At 41.3% G+C, this 21070-nt stretch overlaps 1 non-coding gene across 1 annotated transcript; it reads left to right on the top strand.

The window, feature by feature from the left end:
• The first annotated feature begins 3809 nt into the window (after positions 1-3809).
• LOC131217814 (small nucleolar RNA R71) lies at positions 3810-3916 on the top strand. The gene has a single exon (XR_009157404.1). It is a non-coding gene; the product is annotated as a small nucleolar RNA R71 (small nucleolar RNA).
• Positions 3917-21070: the final 17154 nt, after the last annotated feature.

The raw sequence follows: 21070 nt of genomic DNA, 5'->3' as shown, positions 1-21070 counted from the left end.
CCCATGAAATCAATGCCCCAGCAATCAAATGCCTCGATGATAAGAATGGGATTCAAGGGCATCATATTTCGACGGGACAACGCTCACAAGCTTTGCAAAACTCATGAGTGTCCCTGAACATAGTGGGCCAGTAAAAGCCACACTACAAAATCTTGGCTGTGGTCTTTTTGCCAGAAAAGTGATCACCATAGGCCTGTGAGTGACAAAAGGAGATGACACTTTGATGTTCATCGTTTGGCACACATCTCCTCAGGATTTGGTCTGGGCAATATTTAAATAGATAAGGATCGTCTCAGAAAAAAGTTACGTACCTTAATAAAGAATTTCTTCTTATCTTGTGTAGTCCAATGTGTCGGTATGGAACCTGTGGCAAGATAATTAGTGATATCAGCAAACTAAGGTGAATAGGAGACTCTGAACAGTTGTTCATCAGGGAACATATCATTAATATGGGTCGCCTCAAGGGAATCAGAGGTATTAAGGTGAGAAAGGTGATCGGCCACTACGTTCTCTACTCCCTTTTTATCTTTAATTTCCAAATCAAATTCTTGGAGTAGAAGGATCCATCTTATCAGGCGGGGCTTAGAATCATTCTTAGAAAGAAGATACTTGAGTGCCACATGATCTGTGTAGATAATGATCTTGGATCCGATCAGGTAGGACCTAAATTTGTCCAAGGCGAACATTACGGCTAAGAGTTCTTTTTCTGTAGTCGAGTAGTTCACTTGGGAAAAATTTAGAATCCTACTCGCATAATGAATGACGTAAGGCCTCTTATCTTTTCTCTGCCCAAGAACTGCTCCAAGAGCATAATCAGAAGCGTCGCACATAAGCTCAAAAGGAAGGCTCCAGTCGGGTGGTTGTATGATGGGTGCACTAGTCAACATGTCCTTAAGCTTAGTGAAAGCTTCCTGACATGGCTCAGTCCACTCATATGGTGCATCCTTTTGAAGTAGATTACATAAAGGACGAGAGATGAGACTAAAGTTCTTTATGAATCTTCTGTAAAACCCAGCATGTCCTAAGAAGGATCGCACCTCCCGTATGTTCTTGGGTGGAGGTAGGTTAGAGATAAGATCAATTTTTGCCTTATCCACCTCGATTCCTTTGGACGAGATAATATGTCCAAGGACAATTTCCTTATGAACCATGAAATGGCACTTCTCCCAATTAAGTACCAAGTTCTTTTCTTCACATATTTTCAGCACACATTTAAGACTCTCTAAGCACTTGCTGAAAAATGAACCGAAAATAGAGAAATTGTCCATGAAGACCTCTAGATATTTCCCCACCAGGTCAAAAAAGATACTCATCATACATCGCTGAAAGGTGGTAGGGGCATTACATAATCTGAATGGCATCCTTCTGTAGGTAAAGGTGTCATAAGGACATATAAATGTGGTCTTTTCTTGGTCCTCAGGGGCGATTTCAATCTGATTGTAGCCTGAATGCCCGTCAAGGAAACAGTAATAGGAATGACCAGCTAGTCTTTCCAAGATTTAATCAATGAAGGGCAAAGGAAAGTGGTCCTTCCTCATGACGGTATTCAGCTTTCTGTAGTCAATGCACATTCTCCAACCAGTAGTAACTCTAGTTGGCATGAGTTCATTATTGGCATTGGCTAAGATGGTGATCCCGGACTTCTTAAGAACTACCTGAGTTGGACTCACCCATTGACTATCGGATATGGGGTATATGATACCCACATCCAATAGTTTAAGAACCTCGGCCTTAACTACTTCCCTCATGTTTGGATTTAGTATACGTTGTGATTGCCGAGCGATCTTCGCATTATCTTCAAGATATATATGGTGAGTACAAATCGAGGGTTCGATTCCCTTGAGGTTTGCTATCATCCATCCAAGGGCTCCCTTATGCTCAATGAGAGTAGATATGAGCATACTCTCCTGTTCTTTCTCCAGGTGGGCAGAGATCACCACCGGGTATGTCTCATCTTGACCTAAATAGACATATTTCAAATCAGAGGACAAAGGTTTTAGGTCAAGCTTCGGTGGCTTGAGGTTAGACGGTAGAGGCACTACATCAGTTTGGGGCAACTCTTCAAATTGTGGCCTCCACCGGTTAACTTCAAGTACCGGTGCAGTATCAAGCAAGGCACACGTCTCCCTAATCATGTCATCATTAAAATCATGGGAGTGGGCCAGGCACGTCTCTAGAGGGTCAGAGGATAAGGTCAGAGGTGTCGTATCTTCCACTAAAGTGTCAATCATGTTAATGTCGTGGAAATCGTCATCATCCTCTAAGTTTCTGCCGTTATTGAAAAAGATGTTTGACTCCAATGTCATATTCCCAAAAGACATAGTCATGACATCATTCCTATAATTGATGATTACGTTTGAAGTGGCAAGGAATGGGCGACCAAGAATGACAGGAATCTGAGTGCTCATGTTATTGATGGGTTCGGTGTATAGGATGATAAAATCTATAGGGTAGTAAAATCTATCAACTTGGACCAACACATCCTCAATTATCCCTCTTGGTACACGAACAGAGCGATCAGCAAGTTGTAGTGTGGTTAGGGTGGGTTTTAATTCACCCAAACCTAACTATTTGTATACCAAGTAGGGAATCAGATTGACGCTCGCTCCTAAGTCAAGAAGTGCGTGATCACTTCGATGGTCCCCGATTACACACAATATGGTTGGGCTATTGGGATCTTTGAATTTCTGTGGCACATCTTGCTTTAGGATGGCACTAACTTTCTCGATCAAAAAGATCTTCTTTTAAATACTCTGCCGTCGTTTGGTCATGCATAAGTCTTTCAGGAATTTGGCAATGAAGGTATCTGTTTTACGACATCAAGTAGAGGAATGTTGACTTTCACTTGTTTCAACACCTCTAGGATATCCAGAGAGTTAGAGAGAGGTTTTGGTGCAACCAACCATTGGGGCAATGGAGCAACTGGCTTTTCTATAAGTTCCGGTTCTAATTTTTATGGGGCATCACTAGATCCATCATTATTGTCCTCTTCCAGTTCTTTAGGCTTTTCGGGCCTAACCGGAAGGGTTTTATCAATGATCTTCCCACTCCTAAGAGTGGTGATGGATTTAGCATGCTCCATTTGATTTGAAGAGCTGGGATTACTTATCTCGTATTGTGGTTTAGGATTGGGGAGCGGTTGTGCAGGAAGCATCCCCTTTTCTATAACCGTCATACGTGAATCCATCTTTTGCTTAAAATCTCGCATTGCCTGGGTTAGCTCTTGCATGAAATTTTGAATCGGTTCTTCTTGAGGTTTTCCTTTATTTGGATTTTGATTGAAGAAACTTTGAGGGGTAGTAGTTTGTCCATTTCTCCAACTAAAGTTTGGATGATTTTTCCAACTAGGATTGTACGTATTAGAGGTCGGTCCATTGAAAGGTCTTTGATAAGTATTTACGGCATTGGATTGTTCATTCAACACTTCTCGAAAGGCGGGTATCGTAGGACAATTTTCAATTTTATGAATGTTGCAATCACAAATGCCGCAAACACTTTCATTAACCTTATCCTTCTTTCCTTCCATGGCCTCAACTTTTCTTATGAGCGTAGTCACTTTATACTTGAGATCATCCTCTTTTTTCAAGAGATACAATCCACCTTTCTCCTTAGATTGAGTCGGCCTAGACGTGGTGTTCGATTTTGGGTAATAGTCTCATGATTGTGTTTTTTCAGCAAGACTATCGAGGTAATCCCATTCCTCGTCAACATTTTTATTAATGAATTCTCCATTACACATTGTCTCGACCATTTGGTGCATGAAAGATGTCAGTCCATCATAGAAGAAATTTGTAATGCGCCACATTTCAAAGCCGTGTTGTGGGCATGAACTGACCAAATCCTTGAACCTTTCCCAACATTGGTAAAATGTTTCATCCTCCTTTTGGGTGAAGTTCATGATTACTTTTCTAAGGGTAATCATTTTATGATGTGGAAAAAATTTCTTTATAAATTCCCTTTGCATATCATTCCATGTGCCAATGGATCTAGGACGCAGTGAATGTAACCACGTCTTAGCCTTCTCCTTCAAGGAAAAAGGAAAGAGTTTCAGCCTGACTGTGTCCTCAGACACATTTTGAAAATATAAAGTGGCTATGATCTCATCAAACTCTTTTAAATGTAGATATGGTTCTTCAGATTCAAGCCCATGGAACTTAGGAAGGAGTTGGATAACCCTTGGCTTGATGTCCATATGTCCTGTATTTTCAGGAAAAATCATGCATGAGAGCGTACTCAGCCCTACTGGTTGTAAATAATCTCATAAAGTACGAGGCGGGGGTGCTTGATGCACCTTATTCTCATCCTAAATGTCCTCCACCCTGGGTTGAGGTAGAAGAGGTTGGTTCTCAGCTATCACTTCAATTAACTCAGGGGATTTCGAGTGATGTTTAGTCCTACGATGGATAGTTAACCCCTCAACCAATCCTCCTTCAGTCAAGAGACGTCGAGTGTTGTCATGGGCCCACTTGGGCATGAAACACTCACAACCTCAATCAAATTCGAAACCTAATCCTAAGAAAGGAAAAGAAAATCTAGAAAGAAAGAGAGGGTTGGAAAGGAGTTACCAAATTGGAGTCCCTAAGTTAAAAACCTGCAGAAGAAAACAAAACAAGTCAGTTTCTAAAGAAAAGGTCTAAAATTTGAAAATCCTTAAAAAGAAAGATAGAAGTAATTAGTTTCTAAAAGAAGAAATTCCTAAAGGAAAGTGGAAATTTCTAAAATAAATTAGGAAAGTCCTAAACTAGAAAGTAAGTTACTAAAGGAGATCTGAAAAATAGAAAGTAGAGAAAGAGCTTACCGAATTAGAAATTTCTATCTTAAAAGCCTACAAAATAAGAAAGTTTCTAAACAAAAAAAATCTACAAGTAGAAAATTTCTAAAAATAAATTAGGAACCTAAAGTTAGATTCTAAAAGAGTTAGAATTAGAAAGTTACTAAAAATAAAAATAGAAAGTTAGTTTCTAAAAAAAGGAAAAATTTTCTAAAACTAGAAAATAGAAAGTTACTTAAAAGAAGAATCTAAATCTAAAATTTGAAAAGTACAGAAAGTAAGAGGAGAAGTTAGAAAGATGATACCAAAGGAGAAGTTCCTATGTTAAGATCCTGTAAAAGAAAACAAAAGAGATTAGTTTCTAAAAAGGAAAGTTCCCTAAACCTAGAGGCTAAGTTAGTTTCTAAAAAGAAGGCCTAGAATTAGAAAGTTTCTAAAATTAGAAAGAATTTCTAAAAGAGAAATAACTAACCTAGTTTCTAAAAAGAAAAGAGGAAGGTTTCTAAAAATAAACTATTTTTTCTAAAACTCAAACCCTAATTCTAAAATTAGAAAAAGTAGAGGAATTAGAAAGGGATTACCAATTTAGAAGTTTATGTCAGGATCCTACAAAACAGGAAAACAGGTTAGTTTCTAGAAATCAAAAAAATCTAAACCTAATTTTAAACTAATCCTAAAACCAGTTAATTTTAGAAAAATGTAACCGTTAATCCTCAGCAACGGCGCCAAAAACTTGTTCACTACCCAAGTATAGGGTTGTGATGTAGTAATAAACTCGGTGAGACTAAGGTCGGATCCCAAGGGACGGATACCTGTACGTAATCTGAAACTAGGTAGAAATAGAACTAGCCTAAGATGAAATCTAAATCAAATATAAATTGATGAATAATGGTTAGAGATTAATGTAAAAACTTAGAGATAAGAAACTAGGGATTCAGAGGATCCACTTGTAGAGATCAGGGAGATCTTATGCCTGTTTCAAGAACTCAACTAGACTTAGAGTCCTATCTTCATGAAAATTAAGACTGAACTTCCTTTGATATAGTTTTTAAGAGATGAAAGGTGTATGAATTAGAGTGGATTCCATCACCAAACCTTGCCCATGAGACAAAGTAAACAACAGAATTAAACTAATCCACAGCCAATCAGAGATATGTATGAATGTCAGGAAGAGTTCCGTCATCCAACCATGCCCAGGAGACAATGGTGAACAACAGGGCTTCCTAAATTGATAATCCCTATAATGAAAGAACATGCTCCAAGCTATCGCAGATCTATTGTAATTTCAGTCACAACAAACCATTTTAAACTGGAAATATTTTCATAATGAAATTAAATCAAAATTCATTCAATCTAAACGAAAGGTACACGCACAATTTCTCCCATCACGCTACAAGCTTCACCTCTTAGCCCTAGCTAAGAGGTTTAGCCACTCATAATCATGATTAAACTAAATCGCAAAAGAAAAGATAGAAAAACAGAAAGAAAAAAAATAAAAACCAAACTCTGTCTCTCTGCTCCACGTCTAACCCAAGCCAAGATAGGATTTGTGCTTCACGTCCCACCGAGAGATGATAGCTCTTCCTCTTGCTGATCTCTCTCTTTATAGCATGTATGGGATGGTGATTTCATCCGTGGAAGGTGGAAGGGCCGACTATGTTTGCTTAATTGCGAAAGCAAAGGTGGTGGAGAAGGCTTGCGTAACACCCTCCTTTCGCAGCCAAATTGGATCCTCTAAACTCCCATGTTTATGTGATTCTTTCCGAAATAATACTGTCCCTTGGGACATTTTTTAGTGGCCTACACAATGGATGGTCTGGATTACCCAACCGATCATCACCATACTCATGCAATCATCTGCAAAACTCGGACAGCGTCCGGGCACAACAGAGCATGCGTAATGGTTACGCTGTAATGGTGGTGGGGTCTATGTTCGATGATTTCAAAGAAATCCACTCCGTCTATTCATTGTAGCTCAAAAAACCAGGTGGGAATCACTGTTTTTGGATCAAATTTGGTGTGGTCCACGGATGTTTTCATTCAGTCGCCCATCCTACGTTTGGGCAGTTAAAAATCAATATCCGTTGTACATTGAAATTTCGTCACCTAGGACTTCGTGAGCAGGCCTTTATGAATCCGATGAATGGTTTGGATTTTTCATATGGACAATGGGTGGGGCCCACAACATCAACCGATGATTACAACGCAACTTCGCTGTAACAGCAGTTGCCATTTTGTGTAAGAAGTCGGTCAACACCGACTTTGACCGGGTTTCTCCATCCGGTGCACATTGAGTGCACATACACTCTCTATACATGCGATGCTCATGGGCCATCATCATGATGGTCGTGAGAAATCCGTTCTGTTCACATCTTTTCTCATATCATATAATGGATAAAGCCTGAGTTTGAAGTATATTTGAATATTAGGTGGGCCTCAGATCAGTAATTCATAGGCTGATCTGATCGTTGGGTATCCAACTACTGAAATTTGACGTGTACGGCTTATTTAAGGTCTTCAGGCCATATATGAAGTTTCGAGCTGAATGGATGGTGGGAACCCTATGATCTTGTATTCTGTACCAATTTCAGGCCACTAGAGCTTCAGTTTCTCAAAATTCTCGGGTCTCTGGCATGTAAATTTGTCGATCTTGGTCCCCTGGGGTTCGTCCCTTGCCTTGGTGACTCATGGACGTTAAACCCCTACTTTTAACATCCTATTTCAATCCAAACTCGTAAATACACTCTGCATCATAAACACGATTAAATCGGGCCGTTAAACAGTACCATGTTCGTAAATCCAGGCAATAATTGGGGTCTGATGTGTAATATTTGACCCTCAACACCTTTGCTACTGTTAATGTGGTCATTGCCACACCTGAGAAACCTCTCAGTGGGTCCCAAACTGGGCTGAGATGTAAGCCTTCATCAGGCCGTGAGGGGAGCTGAAAATGCCCCTCAACTGGGCCTTGACTCGGGCTGGAAAACATGCCTGGACTGGGCTTTCAATATGAGCTGAACCAAGCCCTCAGCTGGGCTAAAATCTGAGGTGAAACACCTCTCAGATGGGCCAAGATTTTGGTGTTGCTGGGCCAATAGTCTGTCCAGTTCTAATTAGTGCAAAGGTGATCCATAGGATCAACTGGGCCATCTGCTTGTTGGGCCAAGGATAGCCTAACCCACCCCCATTTTCGGGCTTATAGTGGACCCAATAGCTAGGCTAAAACAGAGACCCGGTTCGATCCTTAGTTGGGGGTAAATTTGGGCCCCAAATTAGGCCCTTTTTGGACAAGAATCTGTCAAGCCTGACCACCCTAATGTAGGCCCAAACAACCCCATTCAAGGGACCCTTCAAACCCCACTTGTGTCAATGTAGTCAACTTTCTCACCCAAAGTAAATCAGGTGATTTATTATTATAATTGGTATTGCTATAGTTATTGCAATTATAAATCATGTTTAGCTATTACCAAGTTATGTATGCTAGTTTCAATTATTATAAACAAATCCCAACCATCAAATGTTAGATATTAGTATTCTTAAATATTATCATTGATAATAGATCACGCTATTTATCCTCATCATAATGACTACTATTATCATGATAGCTAATATCAATTTCATCCTTAATGTTGACGGCAATTTTGTGATTAACATTGCGATCAATCATACATTCTTACCACTTCTATTAACATTGGGATTGTTAATATTGGAAATGAATGGTCGTTAGTAAATTACCTATTTTGATATTAGTTATTACGTATAAGAATCATCATTATTAAATATTAGTGTTTCATTTTATCATTATTAAATACTATCATTGATATTAGAGCATAATATGCATTTCACCATAATAATCATTAGTGTCACGTTAGCTAATATAAATTATAACACTAATGCTAATAATTCTCTTATAATTAATAAGTTATATTGTAATTAATGGCACACCAACTAGAGCTTTAATCATAGAATCCGAGCATTTAACTAAACCCTAGGATGAAATCCTAATCCTATACTAAAATCCTAAAAGTAATCCAAACCATAGGTCATATAAATCTTGACCTTGGACACTTGGTAGAACATTGATCTCATGTACAACTTCACAATCCATGGTAGGACTCAACTCTGAGGGTGCACGCGTGTCCTAGTAACGTCAGTTAGCGATTCAAGTATAAGGTGATGATTCTTCCCCTTGAGCTTTCCATATTCTCATTAGCTTAAGTTATAGTTTTTATTTCTATTTATATTTGATATCTCCCTTTTATAATCACATGTGTTAGCTAGTGGAAATTGAATTATTATATTACATCCTTAATGTCCATCCTGTATAATTGTTCATGCGTGTGTATTATTTGTGGGTTATTTATGGAATTTAAACTGGTACATTAGTAGGAAACCCCCACTTATAAATGTACACCCATACTTGGGATGTAACCCGACTGGTTGTAATGGACCTTCGACTTAGTGGTTATTAAATTATTGGTTTAAATCGACCCCTAATGTGGGCCTACTATCTAAGGTTGTCATGTTAAGGGGTTTTCAAGGATGGTCTTTATCGCATGGTTTTGATACTCGGCCTATGTGGCCTATTTTGACAATTGCCCTATGTGGCTCAGTTTTAGTATTTCCCTTATGTGGCTCGACGTACCATTTCTATACGACCATGTGATGGTAAGCCCTATATACTGTAATATGATTGTCCATTAGTCGACAGGTTTCCATTAAACATCCTAAGGTCGTAGTCTCATGAGCCGAGGATGGTGGTCATGGGACACTATGCCCGAGCTATCGGCTTACGCTGGGCTCTGAGCTCCCCGTAGTGACCTTTGAGCTTATTAAACAAGCTAGTTGTAAATGGATTAATAATGGTTTGGCTAATCATGCATACATAGCACAGACTATCTGGATGTTTTACCCGGGACAATGATTGCATTCATGTATCCATGCATATAATAATACTTTATTTACTCTGTTTTGGTTGTCTGAATGTTTTATACTATTTCTTACCTAATGAGCAGTGTGTAATCTTGAGGGAAATTCACACTGAGTTGGCCACTCATCCATCAAATATATAACCATACAGGTAGCACAGGTGGCTTAACTGATTTTTAGGTTTGGGCTAATGAGGAGCCAAGTTCAAGTGTCAGGGTTGCATGATTGTATCTACCTTAAGGAGCTGAGGGGTCTTGAAGCTCTAATTACTTGCATTATATTATTTCTCATGTATTGGATCATGAAATTCTTGTATTCATAAATTTTGGAGACATTGGTTTTCATAAGTCATTATGGGCAACCACTTGTATATTCTAAATGAAATTTGAAATTGTTCGTTATCTTGATTTGTCCATTCTACGCTCATCTGCTTACTCTAATAGTTGAAACAAAAAATTATACTCGAATTCGACCATCCTTTAAGGTTAACACTCGGGTTTTCAGGAAACGAGTCGTATACTCGGGTCATGAAAAGTCGGAGCGTTATAATTAGCCTTTCCAAAATTTGATCAATGAAGGGCAAAGGAAAGTGATCCTTCCTTGTGAAGGTATTCAATTTCCTATAGTCAATGCACATTCTTCAACTAGTAGTAACTCTAGTTGGCACGAGTTCATTGTAGGCATTAGCTACGATGATGATTCTGGACTTCTTAAGAACCACCTGAGTTGGACTCACCCATTGACTATTGGATATAGGGTATATGATACCCACATCTAATAGTTTAAGTACCTCGACCTTAATCACTTCCTTCATGTTTAGATTTAATCTTTGTTGTGGTTGTCGGGAGGTCTTCGCATTGTCCTCTAGATAAATGTTGTGAGTGAAAATTAAAGGGTTAATTCCCTTGAGGTGAGCAATCAACCATCCAAGGGCTATTTTGTGCTCAATAAGAGTAGAGATAAGCATACTCTCCTATTCTTGCTCAAGGTGGGAAGAAATCACCACTGGGTATGTCTCAACTTGACCTAAATAGACATATTTCTAATCAGAGGGTAAAAGTTTTAGGTCAAGCTTCGGTGCCTTGAGGTTAGACGGTAGAGGCACCACATCAGTTTGGGGTAATTCATCAAATTGTAGCTTCCACAGTTAACTTCAAGTACCGCCATAGTATCCAGCATGGTTCCCATCTCCCTAATCATGTCATCATTTAAATCATGGGAGTGGGTCAGGCACGTCTTTAGAGGGTCAGAGGATAAGGTCAAAAGTGTTCTATTTTTCATGAAAGAATCAATCAAGTTAAAATTGTGGGCATCGTCATCATCCTTTACCTATTTGCTCATATTGAAAAAGATATTGAGCTCCAATGTCATATTCCCAAAAGATAAATTCATGACTCCATTCCTACAATTAATTATTACATTTGATGTGGTAAGGAATAGGCGACCAAGAATGACAGGAATTTGAGTGCACATGTCCATGATGGGTTCAGTATACAGGATAATAAAATCTACTGGGTAGTAGAATTTGTCAACTTAGATGAACACATCCTCAATTATCTCTCTTGGTATACGAACTGAGCGATCGACAAGTTGTAATGTGGTCCGAGTGAGTTTTAATTCACCTAAATCTAGTTGTTCATAGACTGAGTATGGGATCAAATTTACACTTGCTCCTAAGTCAAGAAGTGCGTTCTCAATCCGGTAATTCCCAATTACACAAGCAATGGTTTGGCTACCGAGATCTTTATATTTTTATGGCACATCTTACTTTAGGATGATATTTGTCGTCTTTTAGTCGTACATAAGTCTTTCAAAAATTTGGCATATGAACGTATTTCTTTAACGGCATCCAGTAGAGGAATGTTGACCTTCAATTGTTTCAACACCTCTGGAATGTCTTGAGAGTTAGAGAGAGGTTTTGGTGCAACCAACCATTGGGGAAATGGAGCAATCAGCTTTCCTTGATGTTCCGGTTCTAGCTCATGTGGAGTGTTACTAAGTCTATCAATTCCATCTATTTTTGGGTCCTTAGAATTTTCAGACCTTACTAGAAGAGATTTGTCAATTGTTTTCCCACTCCTAAGAGTGGTGATAGACTTAGCTTACTCCATTTGATTTGAAGAACTTTGGTTGCTGACTTCATATTATTGTTTTAGATTAGGAAGAGGTTGAGCTGGAAGGCTTCCTTTTTCCCCAATCGCATTTTTTATCTCAAGCCCTTGTATGGCCTTTGTAAGGTCTTGAAAAGCTTGTAGCATACCCTAATTGAAACGCTCTTAATTTTAAAGATGCTTTAAAACTGGATCCTCTTGAGGTTTCCCTTGATTTAAAATTTGATTAGGGAATCCTTGAAGAGCAGCAGTTTGTCTATTCCCCCAACTGAAGTTTGGATGATTTCTCTAACTAGGGTTGTATGTATTTGAAGTGAATCCACTTAAAGGTCTTTGGTAATTATTCACGGCATGAGATTGCTCATTCAGTACCTCTTGAAAAGCAGGTATTGTTGGACAATTTATAGTTGTGTGAATGTTGCAAGCACGAATACCACAAACAGTTTCCTTAGCCTTATCCTTCTTTAGTTCCATGGCCTCGAGTTTTGATGTGAGATTAGCCACTTTAGCATTTATATTATCATCCTCTTTCAGAAGATATATTCTGCCCCTCTCCTTTGATTGAGTAGGCCTAGAAGTGGTGCTAGATTTTGGGGAGATGTCCCATGATTATGTATTTTCAGCAAGCTGGTCAAAATAATCCCACACATCATCGACCTTTTTGTTCATGAATTTTTCATTACACATTGTCTCGACCATTTGGCTGTAAGACCCGACTCGAGTGTATATGTATGTGTGTGTGTATTTACATTTCATTTCTCTTGGTCCCGCGGTCCTACCGGTCAAATCTCGGCAACCAGCGACTCTCGAATAGTGTTTGCGCTCATCCTCGAGTCTGGTCATGTTGACCTAAAACTTATGCCATCATGTTCGCATCGTCATTATAGTTTCGATGCCGTGTCCCATGCACCCATCCGATGTGTAGATCTTAAGTTGTAGGCATTTTATTTCTAGTCCTTTGATCATGATCATGTGGCCCACCTAGTGTGGAGAGCATGTTTTCCAAGTTGGAATATCCCATTTGCTCAATTTCCAACGCACACTACCCACACCACTCAAAGTTTCACCTCCCACACCACCCATATCTCTAACACCACCCATCCCTACCCTACAGCCCCATTTAGCTCTTCCTTTCCTAGCCTATGGTGAGTTTCTCTACCCCATGCAACTCTTTCCTATAGAAACCATAATGGTTTTTCTTCCCAAGCCATTGGTAATGATCACTTTACTACAACACCCCTCTCTCTCTACTCTCCCTCTCATTTCTCCCTTCTCTCTTTTCATTCGCCCCCTAGCAAGAGGGTGGGACCTCCCCACCATCCTCTCATATTCTAGCCCCCTTCTCCTTCATTTCCCCTCAATCCATCCATCCCAATCCCATCTTAACCATTAATCTTGTATCCTTGGAGCATTAGAAGCCTAAAGTTGGAGTTTTGGTGGAGATCAAGAGATGGGTGTTCCTCTAGAATGTAGAATTTCATTTCCATAGCTTAGATCTCTTATTTCTTTCATGAGGGAAGTGTAGGACCCACCAATCAATGGTGATCCCACACATTCCCATAGGTGTGGCCAAAAGGCCTACCTTATGCATGCATGTCCCATGTATAGGGTTTTCCTCTATGGACCCCATCATCGTGGTTTCCTCTAATTTCATAGAATGATGGGTCATCTAGACCATAGCATCATGGTGGAATTGGTATCCCAACCATCCATTTTGATTAAAGGACATGCATATGCTAGCTCCATGTTGTAACTTGTATATTAATGAAGATGTGTGGGTGTGATTGTTCATGGGAGGGCTCAATAGTGGCGGAGCCCTTTCCCTATGTCTGGATTGTTCTTCTCTCTCCCTTTTTCTCTTATGAGTGTGTGTGGCCCATTTGGTGGTCCTAGCACGTCCAGAAAATCCAGCAATGGTGGGACGCCCATGCCACCTATGCCATGATTTTGGGTGTCCCATTTGCTGCCTTATCTGAGGCATGCAAGTGAGGTGACTTGAGGTTTGATCTGGACATTAGTGGGGCCCACCAAGGAAGGCCACACCACCCTTGATTTGATGGATATTTCCAGATATGGGCTGGTATGTCCAGCCATATATGGTTGTCCAGAAATTCTAGACTGTTTGTATGGACTGTTGTAGTTGATGTTTGGCATGGGATTGGTTCATGATTTTCATTCTTTTTCTTCCTGATGTGGCATGTCCCTTGGAGGAGTGGATCCCACCTTGAAGTTTGATAAACCCCACCTCCAGCTGACTTTCCAAATACACCCAAAAGGGCAGGCCCATATGGGCAGACGGTCCACCTTGCTGGACCGTCCAACCTTCAAGGTGAACCGTCTGGCCTTAATGAATAAAGGGGAAACACTAATATTAGCTTGATTCTTCGCGTGGTGGGCCACTTTTGTGGACACCACCTTACTGTATTTATCAAAAAAAATTATTAACCACTCATCTATTCCCTCTTAGACAAGTCTGGGCCCACTTTTATGGGTGTACATTGGTGTGGACAGGAATGTTTGTGCAGCAGAACTTTTAATTTCTACCTTGCTGTCTATGTGTTTTCTTCATGTTATGCTTAGGCTTGTGGCTTCCTAATTGGCCCATCTTGTGGCCCATCATGTTGGGACCCATCTTGGGGGTATGGGCCACCATTTTTCCACCCAAATAGGGGTGTATTGTTGCTGGACTGGCAGCCATAGCTGGACGGCCTAGCTGGGTTGGCATCTAGCCATGGGCTGGCCATCCACCCTCTTTCGGCCCACCTTGATGTATGGTTTTATCCACGTCGTCCCTCCATAGCATGGCCCACCTCCTATTGGGACGTCCACATGTGGGGCACACTTTGATGATTTTAAGGGCTGCCACCCAAGGCCCCTTAACTGTCCAAGCTAGGACGCCCAACCCTATTGGGCTGCTGCTGGATGTCCAATCCAGCAGGTGGCCCACTTTATGCATGTGTTATATGCACTCCTCCTATCTAGTGGGACCCATTGTGTCATGTGTGGGTTACCAGGGAACAAAATATTTATATAATTAAATTATTGCTGGATTCTAGTAGGCCCAGAAAGTGGATGGGCTGGAATTTCAACAATAGGCCCAAAGTTGTTGCCCATAATTGTATGTTTTGGGGCAGCATGGCCCATCAAATTTAGGGATGTTTGCACACATATCTTGCCCTATTTCCTAGCATGCTTTGGGCTTAATTAGTGCACATTTGAGCCCCACCCTGGTTGGGTTTTAGTGGGTCTATATTTTTAGTTATTTGTTAGACTTTTAAGCCTTATTGGGCTGGAACTTTCTTGATAGGCCCATTAGACCTTTGGGCATATATTTACCATATTATTGTGATGGGTTTGTAGGCCAAATTACACAAGTAGTTGGGTCTTTGGTTTTCCACTAAATTAACCTTGTACTTGGGCCAAGTTGTAAGGCCTGATTCACTTGATTTAAGCTTAAGGATTTGCCCATATGGTTGGAATAATGGGCTGCCTATTAAGCTCACCATAACATGTGGGTTTATGACCTTTATGTTTGGGCCCAAACCTTGCTTATGGGCCCACAATATTTCTTATGAGTTGGGCTTTGTATGATTGCCCATTAGGCCCATGTATTAGTATAGGCCATGGGCCTTGATTTGCTTTTGATTTTAGGAGGGCTACCTCTTGGAACCAGTTGAGGTTGGATGTCCTCCTTGGTGATCCTAAGGTAGGCCCTTGGGTTCTCTATAGGTGGTGAAAGGTCCACCATAGACCCTTGCTAAGACCGTTTATCCTTTCAGGCTTATGTCTTATTCTCCTTAGCTTTGTGGGCTAACCCAAACTATTGGGCCCCCACTAGAGGATGTCTCCTTAGAGGATCTATCTAAGTTCCTAGACTTGACCCCTCCTTGGGATGAAGAAGTGTATTCCACGTCATCATCGCTATATGGGGCACTTATTTCACCCTCATGACCCATGTGCATCATTGCATGGTTAGATTGCATTAGTGTGGGGTCATGGGGTTGGTATTGTCATGCCCAAACTCGAAAATCGGGCTCACAAAATTCCTGAATGACGAATCCAGTGCCAACAGCCTCCATAGTACCCCATTTTCGACTCCCAGCTCACATACGCTAGGTTCCGATCCTGGGATCCTACAAGGAGAATTTTCCAATGTACATTTATCTCGTAAGAAGCATAACCACAAGTTTACCTAAATCACAAAGTCAACATCATCAAAGCATAACTTGGGAATACCTGAAGATAAAATCACATATCTGCTGATAGCTACCCTACACTCTATGATTGTTAAGGACTTAGAATGATTAGATCCCCGAGTTCAAATAACTTAAAGATTTTCTGATATAGCTCCTTACCGTTGAGATTGTGAGGCTGCATAGTATTTCAGTTTCGATCATTTTTTACCAGGATCCAAAGATCAGTGGGGTCACCATTCTGTTGATGAGGTGTCTTGGGAGTGCGAGGCTGAGATTCGTGGGCGTTATCCCCATCTCTAGGGTGTTTGATGATGTTAGTATGTTATGTTTTGATTATATCTATAGTGATAGGATTTCCCTCCCTTATGAACTCTGTATTTGTTATGTTGTGTTTTAAATTTTAAGGATAAAATTTTTATTAAGAGGGGAGAGCTATAAGGCCCGTATCCTAGACCGTACCATTTCGTAGACTCCCGCGGTCCTCCTGGTCGAATTCCAGGGACCCGCGACCCGTAGAAAGTATTTGCGCGTAACCCTGAGTCGTATCTCGTATTCCAGAGTCGGCTCGACCTGATACTTGTAGCCTTGCGACCGCGTCGTCGCTGCGTCTTGAGCACAAGGCAATACCCAGGCCAGGAGATGTGCGTCCACGTTCAGTTTGAGGAAAAATGCCATACTTTACAAAATCTAAGAAAATATGTCCCATCAATCCCATCAATCAAGTATATGTCACATCCCCAAAAGTAACCCCTAAAGTCAACTCTCTCTTACAACCCTTACCTATCAAGTACACCCATCACACCCATCTCTTACATCACCTCTCTCTCTCTCATCTCTCTCCCATTTCCTCCCAAGCTCCATGAGTGCAACCGTCTAAGCTATTTCCATAAGAGAGAGCTAGTGTGGCCCACCTTCCTACCATCCAGACCCACCCTCCAAGCTTCATCTCGACCGTTGAAATGCATTTCATGAAGCTCTAGGATGCATTAGTGGAAGAAGGAAGAGGAGATCCAAAGGTGGGTGATTTTATGTTTTGATTTTTTTGATTTAAGGGCCCACTTATGGTGGGACCCATCTTGATGTATGTGATTGTAAACTAGAGGGGATAATGGTGGCGGGGTCCCTCCTATTTTCACCGATCTCTCTCTTCTTTTTTTTCTCTCTCTCTTCCTATTATGTGGACCCTACTATTATGCACGTATTTGATCCCCACTGTCTATCCATTTTGTTGTCCAAGTGGTGGGACGCACCATGACGTGTGTGTTGTATCTACGCCGCCGTCCATCACCGTGGAGCCCACCTTGATATGTGTTTCATCCATCTGTCCAGCTGGGACGGTGGAGCCCACCTAATGCATGTATTTGATCCAGCCATCCAACTGGGACGATGGACCGCACCACGTTGTATATGTTTCATCTACAGTGTCCAATGTTTGGATGGTGCTGGACACCGTTTTGGATGGTGTTGTGGACCCCACCTGATGTATGTGTTCCATCCACGGCTGTGGAGCCCACATGATGTATATGTTTTAACCATGATGGCCTGGGCCCACCGTGATGTACATGTTGTCCGCATCGTCCAGTCCCTGGACGGTGGGACCCACTGATATTGGTGAATTATCCAGGCCGTCCAGCCCTGTTCATAAGACCTACTATGATGTATGGTCCACCGACCAGCAAAGGATAGACCTAGATGAAGAGAGCACAAATGTCAGCTTGGTGGGCCCCACACGTGTGGACCCACCTTAATGTATTTATTCTATATCCACACCGTCCATTTCTAGGCAATGCAGAGAGGGGCTACCCATGATGTATGTATTTTATATATGCCATCCATCTGTTTGGATGTGGGGCCCACCCCACACGTGTGGCACGTGTGGGCAGTGGGACCCACCTTGATGTATATGCTCTATATTCACTGTCTATCAGGACAGGCACTGGTGAGGCCCTACCATGATTTATGTGTTTTACATCTAGGCCGTCCAGGGCCTGGACGTTGGGGTTCTTTATATATATATATATATATATATTATATAGTATTGTGGTGGGCCCCATGTGGGACCCACCTACTGGACGGATTGGCTGGGTACATCACACCAGCTTGTTAGCTGCTGAGTGACGTCACCAAGCTTTGAGGGTCCCACCATGGATGTGTTTCATCCCACCGTCCATCTAGATGGTGGGGATGACCATGATGTATATGTTTTATCCGCACCGTCCAGATGGGACGGTGGGCCCTCCCACAATGTATGTATTAGATCCAAACTATTCGTCCATTGTGGACCCACCTTATATGTGTTTTACCCAAGCCGTTCACTTGTTTTGCCAGCATGGACACCACCACAATGTATTTATTTCATCCACACCGTCCAAATTGTGTTAGACGGTGCTGGACAATGTTTGGACGGTACTGGACAATGTTTGGACAGTGTTGATTTACATGTCCAATGTTTAGACAGTGCTAATTTACATGTCCAATGTTTGGATAGTGCTGATTTACATAGACAATGTTTGGCAGTGCTAATCATCATTAGTGAGCCATGTGCCCCATAGAATGATAGTGTACAGTGATACACATGTTACACCTGCAACTATTGAAATGATTTTTGGTGTAACCCAAGCTCTCACTTAAGGCCCACCTTAATGCAATTGCGACCCATATGATGAGTCCCATTGTGATGTATTTCCAGCTCATTTGGTAAGGCCCATAGTGATGTATTTCTAACCCATTTGACAAGGCCCATTGTGATGTATTTTCGACCCATTTGGTAAGGCCCATTGTGATGTATTTCCGACCCATTTGGTAAGGCCCATCGTGATGTATTTTTGGCCTATTTGATAAGGCCCATTGTGATGTATTTTTAGCTCATTTGGTGAGGCCCATTATGATGTATTTTCAGCCCATTTAGTAAGGCCCATTGTGATGTATTTTCGGCCCATTGTGATGTATTTTCGGCCCATTTGGTAAGGCCCAATGAGATGTATTTTTAGGCCCATAAATTATGGCCCATTTGACATATATGGGGTCCATGTATTGCGGCCCATTGTGATGTACATGAGGTCCATGAGCGAGACCCAATGTGATGCATATGTTGCCCAAAATTGAGGCCCATCATGATGTGTATTAGGACATTGAGAGAATGGTGATGTATATTAGGCCATTGTGTGAGGTCATGGGCCCACTATATGTTTGGCATATGTGGGCCACTCCTTGGGAGCAATGTTGGTTAAATATCCACATTGATGGGCAATGATGGTTAAATGTCCTCATTGTGACCTTCCCTTAGGCCCTTTATTAGGCCGATTATTGATGTCGATTATCGATGCCGGTTAGCGATACCGATTATGAGTATGTGACAGCATAGCATCATTGATACATGCCCATACGCATCATCTGCATGTTTGTTATGAGATGTGATTGACCATTGCATATGTCAATGGGCAGGTTGTTATGAGACTCTCTAATAGACAGAGATTATCTCACATGAGCGCATGACTAGATTGTATGACTCATGCATCTTGCATTATGTGTTGTGATTACTATACGCCCTAGCAACATCAGTGTCATGGCCTCCACAGGCATATTGTGGATGGCTAGATAAGACACTGAAAATGTTTGATTCTAGCATACTGGTGTCATAGATGTCCCTGGGTGAAAATCCTTAAACCTCCTTGACCAGTACACGCCCCAACGTCTAGACCGAGTGGATATATATGAGTGTGTGAGGGCCGTATACCAGTAGGCCGCATCTTCCATTGTGTCGTGGTCGATTGGGAGGGGGTGTGACCTTACCCGCCTGAGAGAAGGGGCAATATCTAGGTTAAGTTTGACCAGCTTACAGAATGGGTCCACTATCGACGAGCCGGGCCTAATTTTGGCAGGAGGATGATGAGGTCTCTTCCACTTACCCAGTTGTGCGCTCGGATAGGGACGGCAAGCTATTATAGAGTGTAATAGACCCCCGTAATGATCCCAGAGATGTACAGTACTGATATATGGACTTATTGAGCAAGAGTTACATACTCATTCATTCATTCACTATCCACTCGGGCTAGTGGTGCGTAACTATTTGTTACGCATTCCTTCCCAATGGCCAGGATTTTGGTTGGGGCGTGTGAGTAACCTGAGATCAGGAGTTTACCACATTGATTCTAACTATCCAAATTTAGGTATGAGACTAATTTGGATAGAAGTCCCTTGTGGTGGACCCCATAGCCTGTGATACTACGTAATATCATCCCGACTTCACACTCTAGCTTGGTCATTTCATTCGCACCGCATATTGTAGTACATCTGCGGCATATGGCATTCTAGTTTGCTACGTTTATGCATTTATATGGCCTAGATGAGGTTGATGGCATTCGTGGACTCGTCTGGATTTGTATATTGCATTGCTTCCTCAGTATATGATAATAGCTTATTATATTTTTTTGCATTGCATAGCTTGGATAAGGCTGATGGTATTTATAGACTTACCAGCATGTTTCGCATTACTCTGATATTGTACGGTTTATGGATTGCCAGTATTTTCGCTTACTCTGATATTGTACGATTTACGGATTGCCAGTATTTTCGCTTACTCTGATATCTATATGCTTAGCACGTGCATCACACACGCTTACACCACCCTCTAAGCTTTCTATAATCTTATGCACGATAGATGCATGCAGGTGATGTTAGGTTGCAGCACCGCGAAGCTTGGAGCATACAACCGTATTCTGGAGCTTTGATTTTGATATATGTATTTTTCTTTCAACACTGTATTCAATTGTTTATATTATTGGATATGTGATGATGATGTTGCCATTGTGATTTGGGTAAACTTGTGGTTATGCTTCTTACAAGATAAATGTACATTGGAAAATCCTCCATGTAGGATCCCAGGATCGGAACTTGGCGTATGCGCACTGGGAGCTAAGAATGGGGTACTACGGAAGCTGTCGGCACCAGATTCGGTGATCAAGAATTTTGTAAGCCCGGTTTCCCAGTTTGGGGCATAACAGGTATGATAGAGGGATGGAGTTTTCCCCTCTTGTGTACATTGAGTGTGAGGTACGTTTTAT

The sequence above is a fragment of the Magnolia sinica genome, chromosome 10 (genome assembly GCF_029962835.1).
Source record: "Magnolia sinica isolate HGM2019 chromosome 10, MsV1, whole genome shotgun sequence".
Taxonomy (NCBI): Eukaryota; Viridiplantae; Streptophyta; class Magnoliopsida; order Magnoliales; family Magnoliaceae; genus Magnolia; species Magnolia sinica.
This window is presented reverse-complemented; position numbering and strand designations above follow the sequence as displayed.